General features: G+C 43.7%; 1 pseudogene; it reads left to right on the top strand.

Annotated features, from left to right (window-relative positions):
- Positions 1-454: 454 nt before the first annotated feature.
- On the top strand, positions 455-15,368 carry LOC133768185 (ubiquitin-like-conjugating enzyme ATG3; annotated as a pseudogene).
- Positions 15,369-25,531: the final 10,163 nt, after the last annotated feature.

Here is a 25,531-nt window from a genome sequence, read left to right as displayed (position 1 = left end):
AACAAACCTGCATTCATTTATTCTTATTTTTAGCAAATAGTTCCCAAGGGCTCCTGTGCGACAGTCTCTGTGCTATGGGACATACCAGGCAGGGACCCATCTGTCACATGGAATTTACAGCCTAGTGATGTACTGAAAAACTGAAGTAACCGCATGATTGTCAAGGAGCAATAATGGGATGAGTGCAAAGAGCATGGTAGTGGAGGAAATGGGCTGTTTATTAGAGAAAGTGGATGGTGTTAGGCTGAAACCTGAAACATGGAAAGACACAATATTGATCAGGCGTTGACACGAGAATGTTGCAAGCAGAAGAAAAAACAAGTGCAAAGGCCATGAAGCAAGCAAACAGCTACCATATTATGAGAACTAAAGGGAGACTCATGAGTCTGGAACATTCCGAGTGAGCAGAGAATGGTGGAAGGCAAGGCAGGTAAGCAGAATATCCGGAACCGCCATGCTTAAAGTTTCCTTGGACGTAATTACAAAAGCTTTGGGAGCCATGGAGGTGATTCAAGCGAGTTCCTCTAAGTGAACTCCAGTTGTTAAAAACTCACTCTGGGGGCAAGCATTTGGCACCAAGGTTAAGATGTCACTTGGGGGGCTGGTGCTGTGGCATAACAGGTAAAGCCACCGCCTGCAGTGCTGGCATCCATATGGGTGCTGGTTCAAGTCCCGGCTGCTCCACTTCCAATCCAGCTCTCTGCTATGGCTGGGAAAGCAGTACAAGATGGCCCAAGTCCTTGGACTCCTGCACTGTATGGGAAACCAGGAAGAAGCTCCTGGCTTTGGATTGGCACAGCTCCAGCCATTGCAGCCAACTAGGGAATGAACCAGCGGATGAAAGACCTCTCTCTCTTCTCTCTTCTCTCTCTCTCTTCTCTCTCTCTCTCCCCTCTCTTCTCTCTTCTCTCTCTCTCTGCCTCTCCTTCTCTCTGTGTGTAACTCTTTCAAGTAAAATAAATAAATCTTTAAAAAAAAAAAAAGATGTCACTTGGAATGCCTGCATCCCCTATTAGAGTTCCTGGGTTCAAATCCCTGCCCTGCTTCTCATTCCTACTAATGTCAGCCACTGGATGGGAGATCTCTGTCTGTCTGTGTGTGTGTGTGTCTATAAAATAAAATAAGGGGTGGGCATTTGGCACAGTGGTTCAGACACCACTTAGGTAATTGCATCCTGCCTCTGATTTCAGCTTCCTGCTAGTTTGTACCCTAGGAGATAGCAGGTGATGGTTCAGTCCCTGCCACCCATGTGGGAGACCCAGATGTCATTCTTGGCCTGGCCTTCTCCCAAATGCTGTAGGCATTTGGGCAAGAAAGGATGGCCTCTGCTCTCCTCCTCCTCTCCTCTCCCCTTCTCTCCCCTTGTCTCCCCTCCTCTTCCCTCCTCCTCCTCCCCCTCCTCCTCTTCTTCTTCTTCTTCCTCTCTCTCTCTCTCTCTCTCTCTCTCTCTCTCACACACACACACACACACACACACATACACACACACAAATAAACTTCTTAGGTATAAAAAATAAAATAAATAAAAATCACTTTGCCTGCTAGAAGTAGCAGGAAAATGAATTCTTTGGGGACAGACATGGAAGCAGGAGGACACTGTGGGAAGCATCCAATTGCAGGATGGGACAGGATGGGGCCTTGGCTTGGTGTCCTGTGTCTGAGCTCCTTTCTCTCCCCAATGTTTTCAACAGTCAGAGGTCAACTTCGATCTCATAGCCTCTGGCTCTGGTATGTACAACCTCACCCTGTTCCCCAGGAGAACCCAGAATTCTAAAACTGACAGTGTCTACCACCCTCCTGAGTTCTCTACAGTAGCACTGTCCAGCAGAAATATAAGGCAAGTAACATGTGTACCTTTAAATTTTCTAGTATATTTTAAAATGTAAAAAGAAATTAGCAAAGTTAACTCCAATAGTGTGTTTTGTTTAACCCAATATATCCAAAATAGTATCATGTCAAGGTGCAATCAATATAAAAATTATTAATGAGATATTTTACATTTATCATGCTAAGGCTCCAAAATCCAGTGTATAGTTTAAACCTACAGCACACATGATTCAGATTAACCATAATTCCCACGCTCAGTAGGCACGTGGGGCTGCAGGCATCACTACATAGTAAAGTTCTGAATCTGCTTGTGTGACTCTCTTACCTTTCATGGCCCACCTCTAGGAAAGCTCACTCCTTTAACAAGAAACCTGGGGCCCACTGCAAGCCTCGATGTCAGGCTCCCTCGCCCGCAGAACCCCCATGAATGTTAGATCTTGTGATTAACAGAACGCTTTATCATCAGGCCCCTGAACATAACACCATGCAAGCACAGGTCCTGTGACATCTGGGCCACATGAGCACCAAGACTCGTGTTTAGGAGCTTTATACCCAGGCTGCAATTACATTAGCGACAAGCAGTTTTGCTGGTAAGCCCAGTGCAGGGTTTGCATATAAGGGATGAGCTGCTCTCTATAGGGTATGTTTTTCAGTAGTCTTTCATCAATGAGCACAACAGGTGTGTCTAAGTCCCAAGAGAGATGACAGGCAGGCTGAGCGTACAGAGGCTGACTCAGATCCACTGTGAAGTGGGTCATGGCCACAGACAGTTACTGTGCTTGGCCTAACTTGTGGTTTTGGCAACGAAGGTCAAAGTCATCAGCAGCATAGCTGAAATGGATTGTGTACATATGTCATTGAATTCTTCTAACATACTCTAAGTGGGGTATTACTTTCCTCCTTTTTTACTTATGGCAAAACAGACTCAGAAAGCTTTGTTGACCAGCCCAAGGTCCCACAGCTAGTAAAGGAAGGATCTGATATTTGAACTCTGGTATGACTCATAGCCACTGTTCTGCACTGGCTCCCATAACAACCACACCACTGCTACCAAGTTCACTCCAACTGAGGACATTCAAGTCTCACACCCACGAAGCCATGCCCAGCAGAAGGCACTCTTCCTGTGACGCCAGGGCAGAAGGGATGGGTGATACGTGACACAGCATTGGGGGTGGCAGGGATCAAGTGGAGCCTCTGCTTTCCTTAAGGAGTGGTAGATTTAGCTGCTGTGAGTAAAGTGGTTGCATTAGGGAGAAGAAAAAGAAAGGTAAACAGACACGAAAAAGAAAACACGGGGACTCCCAAAGCTGCTGATGAGACAGGACCTGCACCCTCCTCAGCCAGGAGAAGTTTCAGAGCCATGAGGGAGGCACCACATTTCCAGATATTGAGGAAAAGCTTCATAGTAAAGAAGTGACCAGAAATACAAATAGCTCAGAGACTCTGAAAACTAGCAGAGAGAGAAAAACAAACCACGCTGCTGTTGCCGTTGCTGCTGCTTCCACGGCTCCTACACTGTACCAGCCGGGGAACACCATCTTACCAGGAATAGGACTCTATTTATAAAGTACTAGAACTGAGAAGACTAAGGGGAAAACTTAAGTAAGGATGTGACAAGATCTGCAAGCAGCACAGAGACTCTGACGGCCAATATAGAAAGAGGAGCAAAGCCCACTGCCTGCTGTCACCCCGTGACACTCATTCCCCGGCGTTCCCGCTGGGGGCAGGGGGGGGCGGTGCATCTTGCCCAGAAGTAAGCAGAAAGTGTTGCGATCCCCCACCACTGCCCCAGATAGACAACCCTAACCACAGGAGAATCCCACAATCCGCACCGACTTTACATCAGGGCCAAGTGGCAGACTGGGGTCTGAGCGACTTCTTTGCTCCCAAAAAGGAACCCACGCTGCCTCCCTCCACACCCAGAGTAGCCGACCCAAGCTGCTGTGGAAAAGCTGCAGCACTCCACCTGTCTCGGGAGGAAGCAAACAAAAGCCCCCAGAGATAGCAACGGTACATTCCAAGACAGAGAGCAGGCACCTGTGAACCTGCAGCTGGGCGAGCTCAGGGTACAAGCCCTGCAGCTACATTGCGTGCTCTGCGCCATCTAGGGAAGTTCCCCTTGGCTCCTTGGGGCTAGTTGCCAGCAACAGCCCACACACAATCCCAGAGAACCAGACCTAAGGAAGCCCCTTCTCAGTTCGTACCATAGGAGGCCAGAGTGCCTCCTCCTCCCTGCCATGGGAGGCCAGAGCGCCAGTTCTAGCATCGCCTTTGAATGACCTGCAGGGCAGTCTCCTCTGTAACCTGCAACTCTGGAGCTGTCGCTGCTAGTACTGTAACACCCGGAGTAATGTGTACTCACCTGTGGGCTGTAGAGGGCTCCGCTTGGATTCCTCTACTTCAGATTGGTGACTGCCAGTCCACAATAACTAGAACTCATCCTGAGAGAACTGGGGAAGGACGCCACTGTATCCTACAGCTCCATGACTGTGACTGTTAATACTATATTCCTCAGAGTCATCCGAATAATATCCTGGGGACGATGGGAAGCACCTACGTGCCCCAAACATGCACCTGCCAATGTGCAATCCTCAGCATAACCTCTATTCACCCTGCTGGACTGTGCAATACCCCCTTAACATCTCCCAGTGCTGGGGGTTGGAATCTTGGTGCTCTAAGCCCTAAAACTAGTCATGCCCACGCAGCAGGACCTGGGGAAGGACCTATGTACATCTGATAGTCCAAGGGTCATAGCTATTGGTGCTACAAGCCCCAGCATCACTCATGGGGACATGCCAGTGTCCCACTGGCTCTTGTAGACACTGCTGACACCAATTACCACTGAAGAAATTGCTCAGAGGTTACGTTTCTGAGCTGATTTAGAAGTAAAGCTAAATAAACAACCTAAGTGATACCCCATATTCCATCTAAAGAAAAATGTCTTTTCCAACAAAACCTGTTCAGTAAAAAGGAATTATTATGCCAGGTGTGGAAATGTCAACATAAGGACATGGAAACTATGAAAAAGCAAGGAAGCATGACACCTCCAAAAGAACACAGTAGTTTTTCTGAAGTAGACCCTGATCTGAAGGAAACTTGTGGAATGTTGAAAAAGAATTCAAAATAATGATCCTAGGGAAACTCAATGAGATGCAAGACAACAGAGATAAACCGTTTAAAGAAGTGATGAAGGGGCCAGCATCGTGTGGCACAGCAGATTAAGCTGCTGCCTGTGAGGCAGGCACCCCATGTGGGCATCGATTCAAGTACTGGGTGCTCCACTTCTGATCCAGCTCCCTGCTAATGCACCTGGAGAAACAGCAGAAGATGGCCCAAGTATTTGGGCCCCTGCACCCATGTGGGGGATCTGAAAGAAGTTCCTGGCTCCTGGCTCCTTGCTTCTGTCTGGTCCAGTCTTGGCAGTTGTAGGGATCTGGGGAGTAAACCAGCAAATGGAAGGTTCTCATTCTCTGTGTGTGTGTGTGTCTTTCTCTTTCTCTTTCTCTCTCTCTCTCTCTGCCTTTCAAAAAAATAAATCCATATATATGTATATATATATAAAAGATATGATAAAAACAATAGAGGACATGAATGAGAAATTCAATAAAAGATAGAAATCTTCAAAAGAATAAAACAGAAGTTGTGGAGCTGAACATTTAAATTAACAAATTTTTTTTAAAATACAATTGAGAGCTTCAATATAGAATAGACCAAGCAAGGAGATAAGCTTTGATTGGGAAGGCAAGACTTTTGAAATAACTCAAACAAAAATAAGGAGAAAAAAAGTTTTAAAAGAATGAAGGAGGCCGGCACCGTGGCTCACTTGGCTAATCCTCCGCCTGTGGCGCCGGCACCCTGGGGTTCTAGTCCTGGCTAGGGCACCGGGTAGTGGTCCCAGTTGCTCCTCTTCCAGTCCAGCTCTTTGCTGTGGCCCGGGAGGGCAGCAAAAAATAGCCCACATGCTCGGGTCCCTGCACCCGCACGGGAGACCAGGAGGAAGCACCCAGCTCCTGTCTTTGGATCTGCGCAGCGCCGGCTGTAGAGGCCATTAGGGGAATGAATCAATGGAAGGAAGACCTTTCTCTCTGTCTCTCTCTCATTGTCTATAACTCTACCTGTCAAATTTTTTAAAAAAGAAGGAAATCTATGCAAAATATTGGATATAATTAAGCAAATATATATATATATATATATATATATATATATATATATAATAGGGATGTCTGAAGGGGAAGAAAAGGAAAGGTATTGAGGACCTGCTGAATGAAATAATCATTGAAAACTTCCCAAGTCTTAAAAGATATATGGCCATCCATATATGGGAAACTCAAAGGAACCCAACAAGAGTCAACCAAAAAATGCCTCAGCAAAATGAAGAATTTTTTTTTCTTTTTTTGAGAAGATAAACAAAATAGACAAACTTCTAGCCAGACTAACAAAAAAAAGTGAGAAAAATTCAATTAAATAAAATTATACACGGAAAAGGAGACATTACAACCAATACCACAGAAATACGAAGGATCATAAGAAACTATATGCTGGGGCAGGTGCCATGGTTCACTTGGTTAATCCTCCGCCTGCGGCACCAGCATCCCATATGGGCGCCGGGTTCTAGTCCCGGTTGCTCCTCTTCCAACCAGCTCTCTGCTGTGGCCCGGGAGGGCAGTGGAGGATGGCCCAAGTGCTTGGGCACCTGCACCCACATGGGAGACCAGGAAGAAGCACCTGGCTCCTGGCTTCGGATCGGCACAGTGCCGGCCATAGTGGCCATTTGGGGGGTGAACCAACGGAAGGAAGACCTTTCTCTCTGTCTCTCTCTCTCACTATCTATCTGTCAAATAAAAAAAAGAAACTATATGCTAACAAACTGAAAAACCTTGAAGAAATGGACAAATCCCTAGTTCATATAACCTATGAAGATTCAATTAAGGTATAGAAGAAATAAACAGAATCATAATAAATATCAAGATGAAGAATGGGATGGGAGAGGGAGTGAGAGATGGGATGGTTGGAGGTGGGAGGGAGGTTATGGGGGACAAAGCTGCAACAATTCAAAAGTTGTACCTTGTAAATTTATATTTATTAAATATAAATAAATAAATAAATATCAAGATTATGGCAGTAATTAAAGTCCCTCATCAATGAAAAGTCCAGGAATTGATAGTTTTACTAAAGAACTCTACAAAACATTTAAGAAGGAACTAACTCAAATATTTTTCCAACTCTTCCATGATACTGAACTCTGCCAAACTCTTTTTATGAGGCCAGCATAACTCCAATACCAAAACCTCACAAAGATACAACACACACACAAAAAAAAAAACTATAGACCAGTATCTTTGATGAACATAGATGCATAAATTCTCAACAAAATATCTAAAAACTGAATCAAGCTCTACATCAAATAGATCATATATCATTATCAAGTGGGACTTATCCCAGAGATGCAAGTATGGTTCTGCATTAAAAAAAAAAATGTCATAAATAGTATCAACAGAATGAAGAACACAAACTACATGATTATCTCAATAGAGTCAGAGAAAGCATTTGATAATAGCATTCCTTCATGACAAAAAAAAACACTTCATCAAATTAGATATAGAAGGAACATATCTCAAAATTATAAAGGTATTATAGGGTCAGTGTTGTGGTGCAATAGGCTAATCCTCGCCCTGCAGTACCTGCATCCCATATGGATGCAGGTTCTAGTCCAAGCTGTTCCTCTTCTGATCCAGCTCTCTGCCATGGCCTAGGAAAGCAGTAGAAGATGGCCCAAGTCCTTAGGCCCTTACACTCATGTGGGAGACCCAGAAAAAGCTCCTGGCTCCTGCTTCAGATCAGCTCAGCTCTAGCTGTTGTGGCCACTTGGGGAATGAAACAGTGGATGGAAGACCTTTCTTTCTGTTTCTCCCTCTCACTGTCTGTAACTCTACCTCTCAAATAAATAATTTTAAAAAGGAAAAGAAATTTCGATTGTATCATTTACTGTTTTAAAAAAATAAAAATCCGGCCGGTGCCGCGGCTCACTAGGCTAATCCTCCACCTTGCGGCGCCGGCACACCGGGTTCTAGTCCCGGTCGGGGCACCGGATTCTGTCCCAGTTGCCCCTCTTCCAGGCCTGCTCTCTGCTGTGGCCAGGGAGTGCAGTGGAGGATGGCCCAGGTGCTTGGGCCCTGCACCCCATGGGAGACCAGGATAAACACCTGGCTCCTGCCATCGGATCAGCGTGGTGCGCCGGCCGCAGCACGCCAACTGCAGCGGCCATTGGAGGGTGAACCAACGGCAAAGGAAGACCTTTCTCTCTGACTCTCTCTCTCACTGTCCACTCTGCCTGTCCAAAAAATAAAATAAAATAAAATAAAAATCCAGCTCTCTGCTATGACCTGGGAAAGCGGTAGAAAATGGCCCAAGTCCCTGGGCCCCTGCACCCATGTGGGAGACCCAGAAGAGGCTCCTGGCTCCTGGCTTCAGATGGGCACAGCTCCATTAATTGCGGCCAATTGGTGAGTGAACCAACGGATAGAAGAGCTCGCTCGCTCGCTCTCTCTCTCTCTCTCTCTGCCTCTTTTTTCTCTCTGTGTAACTCTTTCAAATAAATAAATAAAATATTTTTAAAAAATCAAAGGCACAAAAAAAAGTAAAGATGTTCCTTGCTTGCAAATTGGAATAATTATTATCATTAAAATGTCTACACTATAAAGCAAACTACAGATTCAATGAAATCTTTCAAAAAACCAACTACATTCCTTATAGAATTAGGAAAAAAATCCTAAAATTCATATGGAATCAAAAAAGACCCAAAATAGTCAAAGAAATACTGAGCAAAACCAAAACAAACAAAAAAAGAATCAAGCAAGAGACATCACAATACCTGATTCCAAAGCAATAGTAATTTTAAAAGCATGGTAGTAGCATAAAAGCCAGCACATAGACAAGTGGGACAGAATAGAGGGCCCAGAAATTAATCCACACACACACAGCTAACTGAATTTTGACTAAGGTGTCAAGAATGTATATTGGAAAAAGAATAATTTTTTCAGTAAATGGTACTGGCAAAACTGGATGTACATATATAGAAGAATAAAATTAGATTGTTACCTCTTACCACATTCAAACTCAAGAGAGATTGAGGTTCACATGCAATTCCAGGAACTATAAAATTGCCAGAGCTGAACATAGGGGAAACACTTCAAGACATTGGTGTAGATGATGACTTCGTGGAGAAGACTCCAGAAGCACAATCAACAAAAGCAAATCTCCATAAATGGAATCTTATCAAATTTAGAAGCTCCTGTACAGCAAAAAAAAAAAAAAAAAAAAAAAAAGACATCAGACAGAAAAGAAGAAAATATTTGGAAGCTACATACCACATACCTGATGAAAGATTAATATCCAGAATATATCAGCAACTCAAAAAAACTCAACAAAAACAACCATTCAGTTAAGAAATGGGTGAAGGATCTGAACAGACAATTCTCAAAAGAAGAAATACAAATGGCCAAAAAATAAATGAAGAAATGCACTACATCACTAGCCAAAAGGGAAATGCAAACCAAAACCACAATGAGATGCCACCTCTGCTTACAGAGATTAACAAATACTGGTGAAGATGTGGAGAAACAGGATCCTTATACAGTGTTGGTGGGAATGTAAATTAGTGCACCCACTGTGGAAAACAGTATGAAGATTTCTTTAAAAACAAGAAACGGGGCTGGCACCATGGCTCAATAGGCTAATCCTCCGCCTACGGCGCCGGCACACCGGGTTCTAGTCCCGATCGGGGCGCCATATTCTGTCCTGGTTGCTCCTCTTCCAGGCCAGCTCTCTGCTGTGGCCAGGGAGTGCAGTGGAGGATGGCCCAAGTGCTTGGGCCCTGCACCTCATGGGAGACCAGGAGAAGCACCTGGCTCCTGGCTCTGGATCAGTGCGGAGCGCTGGCCGCAGCGGCCATTGGGGGGTGAACCAATAGAAAAGGAAGATCTTTCTCTCTGTCTCTCCCTCTCACTGTCCACTCTGCCTGTCAAAAAATAAAATAAAAATAAATAAAAAATAAAAATAAAAAACAAGAAATGGAAATTCCACATGTTCCAGCAACCACACTGCTGGGTATAGACATGAAATCATTTTGTGAAAGAGATACCTGCTCCATCGTGTTTATAGCAGCCCTGTTCACAATAGCCAAAATATGGAATCAACCAAGGTGTTCAACATTAGATGAATGGATATGGAAAATATGATAAGAAATACTCTTCAACTATAAGATTGAAATACTCTTCAACTATAAAAAAGAATGAGATCCTATCATTTGCAGCAAAACTGAGGGGACAAAATTGATGGAGGACATCATGTTAAGAGAAAAAAGCCAGGCCGGCGCCGTGGCTCACATGGCTAATCCTCCACCTATGGCGCCAGCACCCTGGGTTCTAGTCCCGGTTGGGGGCACTGGATTCTGTCCCGGTTGCCCCTCTTCCAGGCCAGCTCTCTGCTGTGGCCCAGGAGGGCAGCAGAGGATGGCCCAAGTGCTCGGGTCCCTGTACCCGCATGGGAGACCGAGAGGAAGTACCCAGCTCCTGGCTTCGCAGTGCTGGCCATAGCGGCCATTAGGGGAGTGAACCAACGGAAGGAAGACCTTTGTCTCTCTCTGTCTATAACTCTCTCTCTCACTGTCTAACTCAGCTTGGGGAAAAAAAAAAAAAAAAAGGAGAGAGAAACAAGCCAGACACAGAATTTGCTCCCTTATATGTGGAAAGTAAAGTTGAAAAAAAGATCCAATCCAACCTGAACACAAAATGTTGATCACTAAAGTCTGAGAAAGGTAGGAAGGATAAGAGGAGTTTATATTTTAAAGACTGGAGGAAACTGGGTATGGTTCACTCATCGGGACAAACAACCTAACATGAAATGTTAATAGAGGAAATGGTATATGGAGTACATGGGAACTCTTTGTATGATTACCTTACAATTTTTCTTTTGTGAGTTAGAGCTTCTTTGGAATAAAATGTTTTTAAAAATAAGATAAATAAAGAAAACATGAGAACTTCAGAAAATGAATCAAAAGTTAATCCTTTTTCTGAAAATGTGCACATTCCCAGTAAGAACAGATGCAACAGGCAGCGAGCTGAAGCACCTGAGAGACGTGCAGTCTGATTATGCACGTGGCATGCTCATGGGCAGCCAGCTACCTGACACAACTGTTAGCTGTGTAGTTCAGGTCTCCCTGGCCATACTCAAGAATCAAAGCTTCACTAATACTCATATTTAGCATTAAACAAGTCTTTGGCATTTCCCGAGGTCCTCAAATGGAGTAATTAGCTCATAACTCAATGAAGTTGAAGAAAAGACACGAAAGTCTGAAGAATGAGGTGTTTGTTCATAGTGACCTTGTGCTAGAATTAAGATACCTGTGACTCAAGCCAGTGTGTGGAAAGGGTTCTTATGGCAGGCACTGGGGGACTCTGAGCTCTAGATTGTATACAAGCAAGCATATGAGTGTGTGTGCACATGGGTGTGTACACGTGCATGTGTACATAGATGTGCATGGAAAATATCCTTATTAGGCCCTTATCAGGATATCTGTACCACAAAGAATCATCCTATTGTAGAAGGAGCACAAGACAGAGATTCAGAAAACCTGGGTTGGGACATAGATTCAGACACCTATAGGTCACCCAACCTTGCAAATTATCTCCACTCTTTACTGCCAGAGTTTTCTCATTTAAAAAATGGAAAGGTACTTTTCCTTCAAGGTTGAGAAGATCACGTGAGAACCTATAAATAAAAATCCTGGCCCAAAAACTCAAACTCAAGCAGTGGCTCTACTCTCTGTTCTCCCACTTTCTCCCACACCTACTGATTCAGCACCTCCTGTGTGGCAGGCACTGTCCTAGACCCTAGGATACCATGGTTATGAGAACATAGACCCCACCCTTTCATTGCTTGGAATCCTGTAGGCAAAGACAGGCATAAGCCAGGTGACAGGTGACAGGTGACAGGCGACAGGCGACAGCAAGTGCTACAGAAAAGATAAAGCAAGGCAAGACTTGGGGTGCCAGAATAGAGTGAGGCTGCTATTCAATAGGGAGAGGCCTGGGAGGGCATCCTTGGGGGATTCTGAGCAGGAACCTGAAAGAGGTGAGGAAGGGCTCCACTCAGAAACCTGGGAAATCATTCTTGACAGAGCTGGAGGAGCGAAAGTAGAAGCCCTGGCGTGGGAACACACTTGGCATGTTGGGGAACAGAACAGGTCTTCCTGATGCTCTCATCACACAAGGTGGGTGAGTCCCATGGATTATGGAGTAACTCATTCCCCTCAACAGTGGGCATCAATTAAGCTCTCTCCACTAGGACTAAGCGGAGGTACTAGGCCAGGCATACACACACCAAGCACCTAGTGTCATCTGAATGACCATCAGAAAATTGTATCCCACCTCTGACTATCACCAGCCATCCACTGACCCTCAGGCCCTCTTCTTGGAGAAGGGCCTCTGGGTTGTCCCTTACTCCTCTCATCCCCATACAACGGATTCACAACCACAGCTGTAAAGGAGCCTATATCCCTAGACTCCCTTATATTATTTACTGCCAGTTAACAAACCACTCCTTGATGGATTAGAACAGCAATCATTTATTTAGTTCACAAATGTACATTTGAGCACAGAGAGCCAAGCTCTGCTCCTTGAGACATCAGCTCAGCAGTTTGACTGATGCTACTTCTAAGACAACTCGCTCACTGGGCTGTCAGCTGGGAGCTTAGGCAAAACTGAGGGCCAGCCAGAGGTCTCTGGTCCTCTTCACATGATTTTCATCACATGGGCCACTCCATGGGCTACTTGGGCTTCCTCATAACAACCTGCTTGGGTTCCAAGAACGAGTACCCCAAGAAAAAAAGAAGCAAAATCTCTCGGTTTCTAAAGACCTGGGCCCAGAAACTGAGCCAATGTTCCTTTGACCAAATTCTATTGGTCAAGTAATCACAGCAATCAGATCCAAAGTTAAGGAGAAATCTCCCATTTCAATCAAACCAGTGTCAAAGAATTTTGGGATTATGTTTTAAAACCACCATAACTTGGACTGGCCTTCTATGATCCCAAAACTCCCAGGACATGTATGCAAAACATCTATGATATTTCACCCTAAAACATTGCCATGCTTTTTCTCCTGAGTCTGAGATCCTGATGATTGCAAAAAGGCTGTGTCAGTTACCTCTTTCTATGTAACAAACTACTCCAAATCTCGGCTTACAATTCTGTGGATCAACAAATTGAACTGAATTTGGGTAGTTTTTCTGATGACCTCTGTTGGGATATTTCACACACACATCAGCCTCCGGTCAATCACATGACTTCTGTGACCTGTCTGGTGTTCAGCACGGTAATAGGATCAGCAAATTGCCCCCTCCTGCCCTGAAAACCATTGGCTTAAACAAAGTTCTTTGATAAACTTGTGGGTGTCTAAACCTCGAATAAAACTGATTCTAAGGAATTTCAAGTCGGACATACATCTAGGGAAAATAGAGTTGGCATTTAGGATTTAGCTCAGTGTTAGAACTACCCAGAGTGAAAGGTACTGGTGGGTATAGAGAAACAGACTTTCAGGGATGTCCAGGTAAAATACCTAATATCCCTGAGAAATTATATCGTTGACTTATTTGGCCTTGCAATAAACATCTTGGAATATACTGAGGTTCAGTATACTGTTTAGTAAGCACACACATTGCTGAAATTTCTAGAAATGGATAGAAAGGATCAAGAGGGTTCCCCAAATCGGGTCTTCCAGGTGAAGTGCTGGTTGGACACATTGATTCTACATGACAGCAAGGTACGATTGAGACTGGTATTGATTTGACCTGCTCTGAAGCTGTGGGCCACGGGTTATATAAGAAATCCTCATGGAGCACCAGATATGCTTGCCAAAAACAGCTTCCCTCAAACATGAGATCTAATACGTAAACATTAATTCTTGTGTATCCAGAGCACTTCCAATTTGTCTACTGCCCTGACATAATCATTACGAACTTCCACTTTCATTCCTAAAATTGTCCTTTCCTGTTTGGACTGAATTTATATGGGCATCCTAAGTGACTTTCTCATTTCTCAACTTTAAGAATCTATAGTCCTGGGGATTGAAATTTGTATTCAACTATTCTGGTTCTATTTAGGGAGTTTCACTTCCCCATCCAACTGAAATAGATAGATTTTCTTAACTAGAATGCTTTGGTTTAGGAATTTGACTATTTTGTACATTTCACTATTTTTGTACCCCTTGAGAATAGCAGAAGATTATTCAAAAACCTGTAGAGTCATCACCCTATATGAGTATGCCACATGATGAATGTTGGCAGCAGTAAGGAAGTTTTCTGTCTTCCTGGTCCCTGTTTCAGCTGCTCTTCCTAGCCCACCATCAGGGTACTCCAGCCCCAGGATACAGAATGTGGTTGACAGTGAAAAAAAGGCACTGGAACTGACAAAGTACCTTACCTAGCTCTTCAAGACTCAATGTTAAAGGAAATTGGTGCTATCATCCCAAAAGGATTTGTGGCATCTGGAGATAGTCACTAAGGCCATCACCATCCAACATAGCAATGGGCCACATGGGAAGAATTTAAAGTGAAGCATGGTGGGGCCGGCGCTGTAGCGCAGCGGGGTAACACCCTGGACTGAAGTGCCGGCATCCCATGTGGGTGCCGGTTCAAGTCCCAGCTGCTACACTTCCAATCCAGCTCTCTGCTATGGCCTGGAAAAGCAGTAGAAGATGGCCCAAGTCTTTGGGCCCCTGCACCCATGTGGGAGACCCAGAAGAAGCCCCTGGCTCCTGGCTTTGCATCGGCACAGCTCCAGCCGTTGCAGCCAATTGGGTAACGAACCATCGGATGGAAGACCTCTTTCTCTCACTCTGCCTCCTCTCTCTGTGTAACTCTGGCTTCCAAATAAAAATACATAAATCTTAAAATAAATAAATACATAAAAATAAATAAAGTGAAGCATGGCTACCAACATGCAAGCAATTTCTGGCAACCAAAAATGTACCTTGCTACAAACTTATTGAATAATCAGATGAATTAGAAGTTATCACTGAAGAAGATGATGGTGGTGGGAGATGGGTAGATATGGACCACAACATGGTATTGCAGGAACAACAGAAGCAGTTAAGGAGCTTATGACAAACAGAAAAGACAACCCAAAACTCCAAGATTGCACAGCCTTATGTGATGAGGAAGATGTAGGCAAAGCTGCAGAGAAGGAAAAATATTTTTTAAAAAATGGATTATTGAAAAAGATGAAGATATTCCAGATGCAAGGAAAATAGTAGAAGCTTGTACATTTATAACTGATATTGGAGGTGAAGATGCTCTTTCCCAAATCAGAACAAGTGACCTTTGCATCACTTACAATAAACATCATATGTCATGACCATGGTCACTTGACTATGACGAGCAATGTCAGCCTCTAACAGCTGACCACATGTGTGAAGACAGTAGTAGGGATCATCTGAAGAAAACAGTAACTACTGAAAGTCACCGCCATTTCCCATTACCTCCCTAAAGTAGTGAAAATCATTGAAACCGTGACAGAGAGAGGGGCAAACTTGGCGTTCATGTGTATCTTCTGAGCTTCTTGAAATATGCCCACACTGCCATTCCAGCACCCAAAAACGACACCACAAGATCTTTCACAGTGTAACAAAAATAGCATAGAATCTATCCTAATTTTGGCTCTTATTTATTTATTTATTTATTTAGGCAATGAGAGAGATCTCCCATCCAAACCAGAAGCCAAGAACTCAGTCCAGAACTCCTACCTGGGTGTCAGGGACCCAACTACTTGACCTACCCTCTCTGCGCCTCTCAGAGCACACGTTTGGCAGGAAGCTGGAATAAGGAGCTGTGCTGAGACTAGAACTCAGGCACTTTGATATGGGATGTGGGCTTCTGAAAAACCATCTTAACCAGTAGGCTAACTGCCCTCTCCTACTTCTTATCTGTGAAGAACTGACCCATGGGCTGGCACTGTGGCATAGCAGGTAAAGCCACTGTTTACAGTGCCGGCATCCCAAATGGGCACCAGTTTGAGTCCCAGCTGCTCAGCTTCTGATCCAGCTCCCTGCTGATGAACCTGGGAAAAGCAGCAGCAGGTGATCCAAGTCCCTGGGCCCCTATACCCCTGTGGGAGACCTGGAGGAAGCTCTTGGCTCCTGGCTTTGAATTGGCACAGCTCTGACCATTGCAGCCATTTAAGGAATAGACCAGTGGATGGAAGATTTCTCTCTCTGTTCTGTCTCTCCCTCTCTCTGTGTTAACTCTGCCTTGCAAATAAATAAAATTAAACATTTCAAAAAAAAAAAACAAACAACTGATAGATGTGACCATTGACCATATTCTCCAATATATATAATTTCTCTAATAATGGGACATATATTTATGCATTGAATTTTTAAATGTCCCTTTATTTAAAAAATAAGAATCTGCGTGTCTCCATGACAGCCATATGTATCATCTCCTGCTTTGTGTCTCTTGTCTCAGCACAGAGACGCTTCCATTTCCCGTGCTGTCAAGGCAGTCTTCTATCTTGCATGCAGCCTGCTGCTGTCTTGCTGCCAATCTGTCTTCATGAGGATCTTTCAGTCTTCGGTCTGGTTTACATAGTCAGAAACTTGACCACTTACTAAGTGGGAGAGTCAGATTTCAAACTGCAATCTGCCGTCCAGTGCTCTCCCCCAGACACTATGCAGAATCTTTGTTAATAAGCTGGAGCTAAATGCACAGGGAAGATCCTCTAATGAGGATGTGGGTCAGAGACACATTGTGCCCCAGCTGCTCTTCTCACCACACCTCTTAACCTCAATGTGACTGAATCCACAGTGTTCAGAGCTGACAACAGACAAACCATCTTTGGAAACCTGATAAAATCCATACCCACCAGAGAAGGATTTTAAGAGGTGGTGAGGGCTGGGGAAGATTTACTTTGATATTATAACCCTGGAGATTGATCAGGGATTGACAGTAGTTACCAATGACTAACAGTGGGTAGATCATAAAGAATATAAAAGTCTATTTTCAAAATTTGGTAACATATGAATATGTATTTAGAATAAACGACAAATCAAGAAACTACAATTTTTTAGAGTGACAGATACAACTGAAATCACAAAATAGAATTCTTAAAAAATACACAATTATCACACTGATACAACTTTATAATAATTTTTCCTACATTTTTGGCCACATACTCTTTGATCTCCTCTCGATATGGTAATAAGCTGGTAATGTCATTTTATATAGAAAGAAGAGAAAAGGAATTAAGACTTTCCGAACTGTTTTCCCTTTGGCATGGTGGAGCAAAACTTGTCTCAGCTTCATAGCTGAAAGAATTGGCACTGCCACCTAAATTTGCAAGATTGTTGACAAATTTGAGAAATCTTCTATCAAGTTCACTTCATGAGCTGTGAGATTTCAGCACATTTTCAAAAGTTTTCTTAGGCAATAAATATGCTTAAACGCTGTTTGGATTGACACCATTCTTGCACCAGGGCCTTAGAAGGGCCCCATGCAAGTGAGAGGTCCCGAAGGTGAATCCACATCTGAATGCCAAGGTAAGAGCTTAGCAGTCCCTGGGCACCCCTCCCAACTCAGAGCCTAGCATTTGATCTTTTCCAGACACTACCTTCCTTCATTTCAGCCGACGTTCACGTTCTCTTCCCATTGTCAGGCTTTTGCACAGGCCACATTGCCTGCCTGGAATTCCCTTCCCATTACTACATAACTCTTTTCATTCCACTAACTCCTTCAGGTTCACCTTTAGCCTAACTCTTCATTCACTCTGGATGCCTTCCCTCACAATATCAAATCCCTATCACAAGTTTTACTAATACCCTACACTTCTCTAAATGTGATTTCACATGTTGTTACAGGATTATTTAATTAATCTGTCCATCTATCCATCTATCCATCTATCCATCTATCCATCTATCTATCTGTGTACCTTTCTCAGAGAGCTCCAGGAAAGTGGAGGCCACATCTTATTTTGTATCCTCATTCCTGGTAGGGCTCCATAAATAATCATTGATCAAGTCTATGAATGACTAAGGGAGAAAAGGCATAAATTGAAATTGATCAGTGATATTCCCCTCTGTGCAAGAAAAAAAAATAAAAATAAAAAAACAGAAAAGCTTGGTCTCCCTTTGGCTTCATTTCACTTGCGTCAACAGCCTTTTCATGAATCTCAGATATTTGGTGAGCCTCTATGAAAGAGCCTCTATGAAAATATCATCATCCTAAAATGTGCCTTTTGCACTTCGGGAAACCACAAATGTTGCTATAAATACCAGAGGAAATCAAAAGTTGAAGTCTGAGTTGAAGAGAAATGTGGATGAAACGATTCATAAAATACTTTCAGAAGGGATACAGATGTGGCATAGCTTTGGGGAGAAGTTGCAGTGTCTCTTGTTCCGTTTTGACACGCTGGTCCAAATTTCACAACTAGAATATCCATCGTGGATGAGTCTTGGGTATCTACATGGTGAGACCATCGGCTTCTCAAAGCATTTCCTCAGGTCTAGTACAAGGTCTACCTTTCTACCATTAAAACTGTGTTCTTTTGAAGGTACTGTGTTTATAAGAGCGGTAGACTCTATCTACCACTATAACTCCTGAACTTAAGGGTACATACTTGATATTTGCTTCAAAATAAAATGGGGGTTGGGGATGCAAACAAGATTGATCAGTAGTTACCAATTTTTAAAAACAGGTGAAGAATATATAAATGTTTGATAAATCCTGTCTACTTGATCTCTGCTTAATATTTTTCATAATAAATTTAACAGTAAATGCATACAAAGAGAGTAAAAGTGAATAGCAGGGGCCAATTTTGCTCTAGAGTTGAAGTTAGGGGTACAGCTGAACTCAGCAGAGGGAAGCCTGGAGCAAATCAAGAACAAACCCAGGGCCGGCACTGTGGCATAGCAGGTAAAGCCACCATTTGCAGCGCCGGCATCCCATATGGACGCTGGTTCGAGACCCGGCAGCTCCACTTCCAATCCAGCTCTCTGCTATGGCCTGGGAAAGTAGTAGAAGATGGTCCAAGTCCTTGGACCCCCGCATGCATGTGGGAAACCTGGAAGAAGTTCCTGGTTCCTGGCTTCGAATTGGCACAGCTCCAGCAGTTACAATCACTTAGAAAGTAAACCAGCAGATGGAAGACCTCTCTCTTTCTCTGCCTCTGCACTTTCAAATAAATAAATAAATCTTAAAAAAAAAGAAGAAGAAGAAGAACAAACCCAAGGTGTACTCTGCCTCCCTAGAACACAAAGCTGGAGCTCGTGTCTGGAGCTCCCTGACACTGTGAAGACATCATAGAGCTTCATGGGAGGGGTGTAGGAGGCTGGGCCTTGGCATCAGACAGGTCCCTCAGCTCTGCTGCTAAGTTACAGTCAAGGCTTTCAAAGTTCTCATCTCAGCCATCATGGGGGTGGGGAGGCCCTCATTGAGGGTGGAGAGGATCAGATGGGCTAACACATGGATGGTGTATGTTCCTAGCTCCTAGCTCACAAGCTGCAATTGGTCACTGGCAATTCTTTTTTGTACTCTAACCTTCATCTTCCCCATGCCTACCATGGCCCAGGCAGATGCTGAGGGTGTGGTATTCAGATGACCGTCGCTGGTGGCTAAGACCCTGGAGCAGTCTGCACATCTCATGGTCCTCCTTGGCACCTTCCTGCTACAGTCGAGACCTTGACTTTCCATAGCCCTCTCCTGTCTGCCCTTCCCTTTCTCTCTTGTTCCTTCTCTCCCTCTCTTCCTTTCCCCATCTTTCCTTCTTCACCAAAACAGCACTTTCCACTGTGACAAGTGAAGCAATAATCTAAGCAATAATTTAACTCCTTACTTCCTACTTAAAAATCCCCCTAATTACTGGGTAATGGGTCCACAGAGGCAGCTGATCTGGGTGAGCTCTGCCCTGCAGGCACAACTATAGCTCATCTGTCTGCTCCCTAATAGCACTCTAAAGTTCACCCTTATAAACATGTCACTGAGCTGGTAATTGAGTGACTGGTCATTAGGTTCCATGCACAGTACCTGTGGGTCACTGATCACTCAGGGGTGATGGATCTTTCTCCGATACCTCTGCTGGGCCAGCCACAGAGCTTTCTGTCACTCTCGAGCAGAACATCACTCTCCAAGAAGGCTGCTGAGAGCCCCAGTGGAACATCTTAACCGAGGATTTCCATCCAGAAGGGCCACTCAGAGGAGAGGACAGGTAGAATACATGTGCTCCTTGATTTACTCGCTGCCTTACCCCGCAGCCTCTCCTGGGAGGTTCTTCCAGGAGATACTGAAGCTAAACAACACCATAAGGCACTGAGAATTCACAGCAAGAATAATTGCCGTGTGGAGGTAAAGTCGACTTTAGAGTAGAGGTACTGCTGCAAGATAAGTAGGTGGGCTGAGCTTTGTGTTCCTAGAGGAAGCTTAAAACACCAGAAAAGCCCTCACCTCTGAGCTGTGTATCCTTCAGTATGTAGCTGAATCTCGCTGTTCCCTGATTCCCTCACTCATGAAAGAGAGATGATGATACTTGCTTCCCTCCCAGGGTTATGCTGAATGCAATCCTTTTTATTCTATTCTATTCTATTCTATTCTATTCTATTCTATTCTATTTATTTATTTATTTATTTATTATAAGGTAGAGAGAGGTCCTCTCACCCAGAAATTCCCTCTGCAGATGCCCACAACTTGCTTGGGCTAGGCCATGCCAAAGCCAGAAGCAAGGAATTCAATCCAGGTCTCCCGATTGGCAAGGACACAACTACTTGGACCATCACTCACTGCCTCCCCAGAGGTGCAGGAGCAGAAAGCTGGAGTCAGGAGTGGAGCCAGGAATTGAACCCAGGCACGCTGATATGTGAAGCGGGCATCTCAAGAAGCGTCTTAGCCACTACGACACACACCTACCCTGCACCAAAGGTACTCTGAGATCACACCTATGAGGTAATTGGCAAATGTCAGTCCATTCTAAATAAATCCACCATGTCCTCTACCTTCATCAGAAATGTTCTTTTTTCCCTTTGGTGATGAAAGGTGACGAAAATAGCCTGCGGTTAAAGCAGAGGCTCTGCAGTTAGGCTGATTTGAATCAAATTCTGACTGTACCACTCAATTACTGTGGGGCTTTGGACAAGCTACAGCTCTCTACTCCACAAAATGAGAATATTAGCAGTATCCACTAGATACCGCACAGAGTCCCTGTAAGAACAAAATGAGGGGCTGGCCTTGTGGCCCAGTGGATTAAGCTGCCAATGTGACACCGCATCCCATATCAGAATGCTGGTTCAAATCCCTGCTGCTGTACTTCTGATCCAGCTCCCTAATGACATACTGAGAAGGCAACAGATTAGTTGAACTCTGCCACCCGCTTGGGAAGCCAAGTTGGAGCTCCTGCCCCTGGCTTCAGCCTGGCCCAGCCTTGGCTGTTGCAGCCATCTGGAGAGTGAACCAGCAGATGGGAAATTTCTCTCTCTCTCTCTCTCTCTTTCTCTCTTTCTCTCTCTGTTACACTGTCTTTCAAATAATGAACAAATAAATAAGAATTAAATGAAACAAACATGAAAATACTTAGCATAATAATTGGAAGTAAATACTAGGTTTTATGGGGCTCTTGTTTAAGGTGATGAGGAAAAACAACTTTATTCATATTTGATCTTTAGATATAACATCTTCACAACTGTCCTGGAAATTCAATTTTTTAAAAAATTAATCTTCTTTCAATTATACCTACCACAAAGAGTTCCCAGCCTATCTGAGAGAATGGGGCTGGAGGTAGGGAATAGCTAATTCCTCTCTTGTTGGGTGAATACAAAGTGTAAATGCTGTAGCGGTCTGAGAAGACAAAGACAGCAGTGGTGGAAGCAAGGACCCAGAAGAGGTGGGACTGGGCCATTCTATGGGCACCAGGAAAGGAGCGAAGGTGGAAATGAGCAAGAGGGAGGGGCATCCAGACAAGGCCAGAGAAGCAAAAGCCAAGAAGCAGGGGTATGAGCATCATGTTTCCAGAAGGGGATGAGAAGTCTACTCTGCTGATCCACAGGGTTTGTGCGAGGGGTAAAGGGGTAAGTCAACAAGAAAAGCAGAGTGAAACCCTGTTCTCTGAGAAGCGTTCAGTCAATCATCTCACGGAATCCCTTACCAACCCTGCTGTTGGCATTTGCAGAACATCTTCAAGTTTCATTCCTAAGATAGTTGGATGGTTCACATTTTTAGTCCACGTGCTACATCCCCCTAACTGCCTTTCAGATAGCAGCTTTGGGCTAACCCTAGAGCAAGGAGGCCTTGCTGAGCAGCCAACAATTCAACAACGTGGTCATCTTTACCCATTCACCAGGATCTGTATGATGGGCTCATGGAAGATTTCATTTTGTTTTTATTATATTGTACTGCTGAGTGCAGAAAGGGGGAAATTAAATTATTGATGCTAACTATAACAAACACAGGTTTCAGAAAGGTAAGTTAATTGAAATAAAGATGGAAATATTTAGGCATTCCCAAATTGGCCAGTCTTTCAACTTAAGCATTTATTGGCCTTGAATTAGTCATCTGTATACTCAACTGTGAAAGAAAGAACCAACACACATCAAACACAGTAACAACTATCTAAATAGAGCTGTGTACCACATACCGTTTAAAGCAATCTACCAGTATTAACTCATTCAAAAATAAAACAGACTCATAGAAATTAAGGAAACAAATAAGAATCTTGAGGAATCATCTGATAACCATAAATTGAAGAATAGTCTACAAAAAAAGGACTTCTCTTTTTTTAAAGAAAAAAGGCAATTAAAAAAAAAAAAACTAAGAACTATTCCAGATTAAAGGAGACTAAAGAGAATAATAGCAAAAATGTAATGTCACTGCATTGTTTGAATCCCAGATCACAAGCTGTTTTTCCTTTGCTAGAAGGGACTTAAAGTGAAAATTGGCAAAATATGAATAGGGTCTATAGATTACTTAATAGTACTGCATTAGTGCTGGTTAATTTTCTGACTATGATAATGTTTATATATTTATATTAAAGGACGTCCTTGTTTTAGGAAATGTACAGTAATATATTTAGGGCCAAGGGGTACCACGTTTGCATCCTTCTCAGAAAAATGGTTCACAAAACATGTATAGAGAGGTAATATAGGGGCTGGTGCTGTGGCGCAGCGGGTTAACACCATGGCCTGAAGCACCGGAATCCCATATGGGCACCAGTTCTAGTCCCAGCTGCTCCACTTTCAATCCAGCTCTCTGCTATGGCCTGGGAAAGCAGTAGAAGATGCCCAAGTCCTTGGGCCCCTGCACCCGCATGGGAGACCCGGAAGAAGCTCCTGGCTCCTGGCTTCGGATCAGCACAGCTCTGTCCATTGCAGCCATCTGGGGAGTGAACCAGAGGATGGAGAACCTCTCTCTCTCTCTCTCTCTCTCTCCTTTCTCTCTCTCTCTCTCTCTCTCTCTGCCTCTCCTCTCTCTGTGTAACTCTGACTTTCAAGTAAATAAATAAATCTTTAAGAAAAGATAACATAAAGTAAATATTTAAAATGTACATTGGAGGAATTTGAGTGAAGATATATAGGAATTATTTGCATTATTTTAAAATTTTTCTGTATGTCTGAAATTAGTGAATAAAATAATCTTAAATCATAAAAATGTGTCATCAAAAATTATGTCAAAATGACATGATACTATTTTAATTTTTAGAAATCATTTTTCTCTCTGGGCAAAACACTACTCAGACTTTTAAATCTAGTGGGCAACTTTCGAAACCTCAAGTTTAATATATGCCTTTAGGCAGATCTTATCTAAGACAACAGGAGAGAGCTCTGATTATTAACTTATTCTGCGGGCATTCAAGGGAGAGGAGAGATTGGCCTGAGCTACCACGGCAGCCATGGATGGTGGAAAGTGTATAAACACAGAGATACTTGGAGGAGGACATTCCTGGACTTGACAACTTGGGAGGGAAGAGACATCTAGAAATGTCAGTTGTAAGAATGTAGAGAATTCCTGCACTTGACAGAGCTAGAACTAGGAAAGGACACAGAAGACTAAGTTTATTCCTACCTCCACTATCATTTTGGTGTGACCTTAGGCAAGTCACTTACCCTATGTGAATTCATTGGTAAAAGATGCCACTGAGGGGCCAGTGTTGTGGTGCAGTGAGAGGTGAGAGTTGACCTATCCGAATGGGTCTGCTCTCTGAAGGTGGAGAATGTGAAGCAAAAAGAGAATAGAGCTGAGAATGAAACTTTGTGGATAATAAAGTCTAGATGGACTTACCAGTCATAAAAGCTAGTGTTTATCTGAACTGACCTTTGGCCAGGCACAATCAATGGCAAGAATCCCAAAGTGGATAAAGCAGGTGCACCACCCTGGGCTATTAAAGATCTTAATGTAGAAGAGATAGAGGATCCAAGAAAAAACTATAACTACAGATACCATTAGCACCACTATTTACTGAACCCTTACTGAATGCTGGGTACCTGGATGAGATCCAGACAGAGTGGGTCTTCACGTGCTCTTGCTTTTCATCCCACCCCACCTAAGGCCATATTTAGTCCTTCGTCAGGTACTCCCTCACCGGAGACCCACATGCACAATGTGTGAGGGTGAAATTGATATCTTACTGAAGATTTCCTAAGGAAATGGATGGAAAGCACCACATTGCTTACCCCACAGGTGAATCAAACAAATGCCCTGTTCTGCCCACCACCCCACTTTTATGGCACTGTGGTCCTTTCACCAACCTTGGTCCTGTCCCTCACTCTATGTCCATGTCTGTGGTCTCTCCAAAGCCACTCTATGACCCCATGCAATCACACCTCTGCCCTCAGCTTGTGTACCCCACTCATCCCAGCAGGGACCAAAATGAAACTATTGGTTCTCAAACTATACCCGTGTGTGCATAACTCATGCGTTTGAGACATCTTCTGTCTTGTGCCTCCCCGAATCCTAAGTTGTTTCTCAAAATTTTGTTGTTTGTGTGTAAATTCTTCAGGTATGTCTCATGGGGAAGCAGAAGGAGAAAGAGGGAAAAGATTGTATGCAAAAAAAAAAAGATTTTCAAAAGATATGAAGAAGACAGAGGAACAGCGAGAAAGAGAAAGGTTTTTCTCTCAGTTGCTATGTAACCATTATCTTGAGTTCTCACATTAAACCTAAGAAAGATATCATGACCCACATTTTATAAACAAGAAAACAGATACCCTAGGAGAATAAGCAACTTATTTAAGGCCAAGCAATTTGACATGGTGATGCTGGGATTCAAACCCAGGTGCTTTCCACTTCCACTTCACCACCTTGAGAAGGAGTGGGGGAGATGGCAGAAACAGGACTGCTCCAGGGAAATTCTGGATCAAGACCTTTTATGAATTCTCTTAAGAAGCTGGAGCCATACCATAGTTCTGCAGCTGTGTGGAAGAAAGAAGGTTCAATTGGGCTCTTTGGGTAATGATAACTGAGAGTCTCAGTCTATTCAAATAATCTGTAAGTAATGTGAATTTATGGCAAGCAACCAAGGAAAATGCTAGCACTGTGCTCAGGAATCCTGGGAACTGTGACAGTGTTGGGGGAGCTTGCAGAAACTGAGGCAAGAGGTAACTCAAGGAAGCAAAGATGCTGGCGCCACGGCTCACTAGGCTAATCCTCCGCCTGCGGCACTGGTTCTAGTCCCGGTTG

Source organism: Lepus europaeus, chromosome 10 (assembly GCF_033115175.1).
Source record: "Lepus europaeus isolate LE1 chromosome 10, mLepTim1.pri, whole genome shotgun sequence".
NCBI lineage: Eukaryota > Metazoa > Chordata > Mammalia > Lagomorpha > Leporidae > Lepus > Lepus europaeus.
This window is presented reverse-complemented; position numbering and strand designations above follow the sequence as displayed.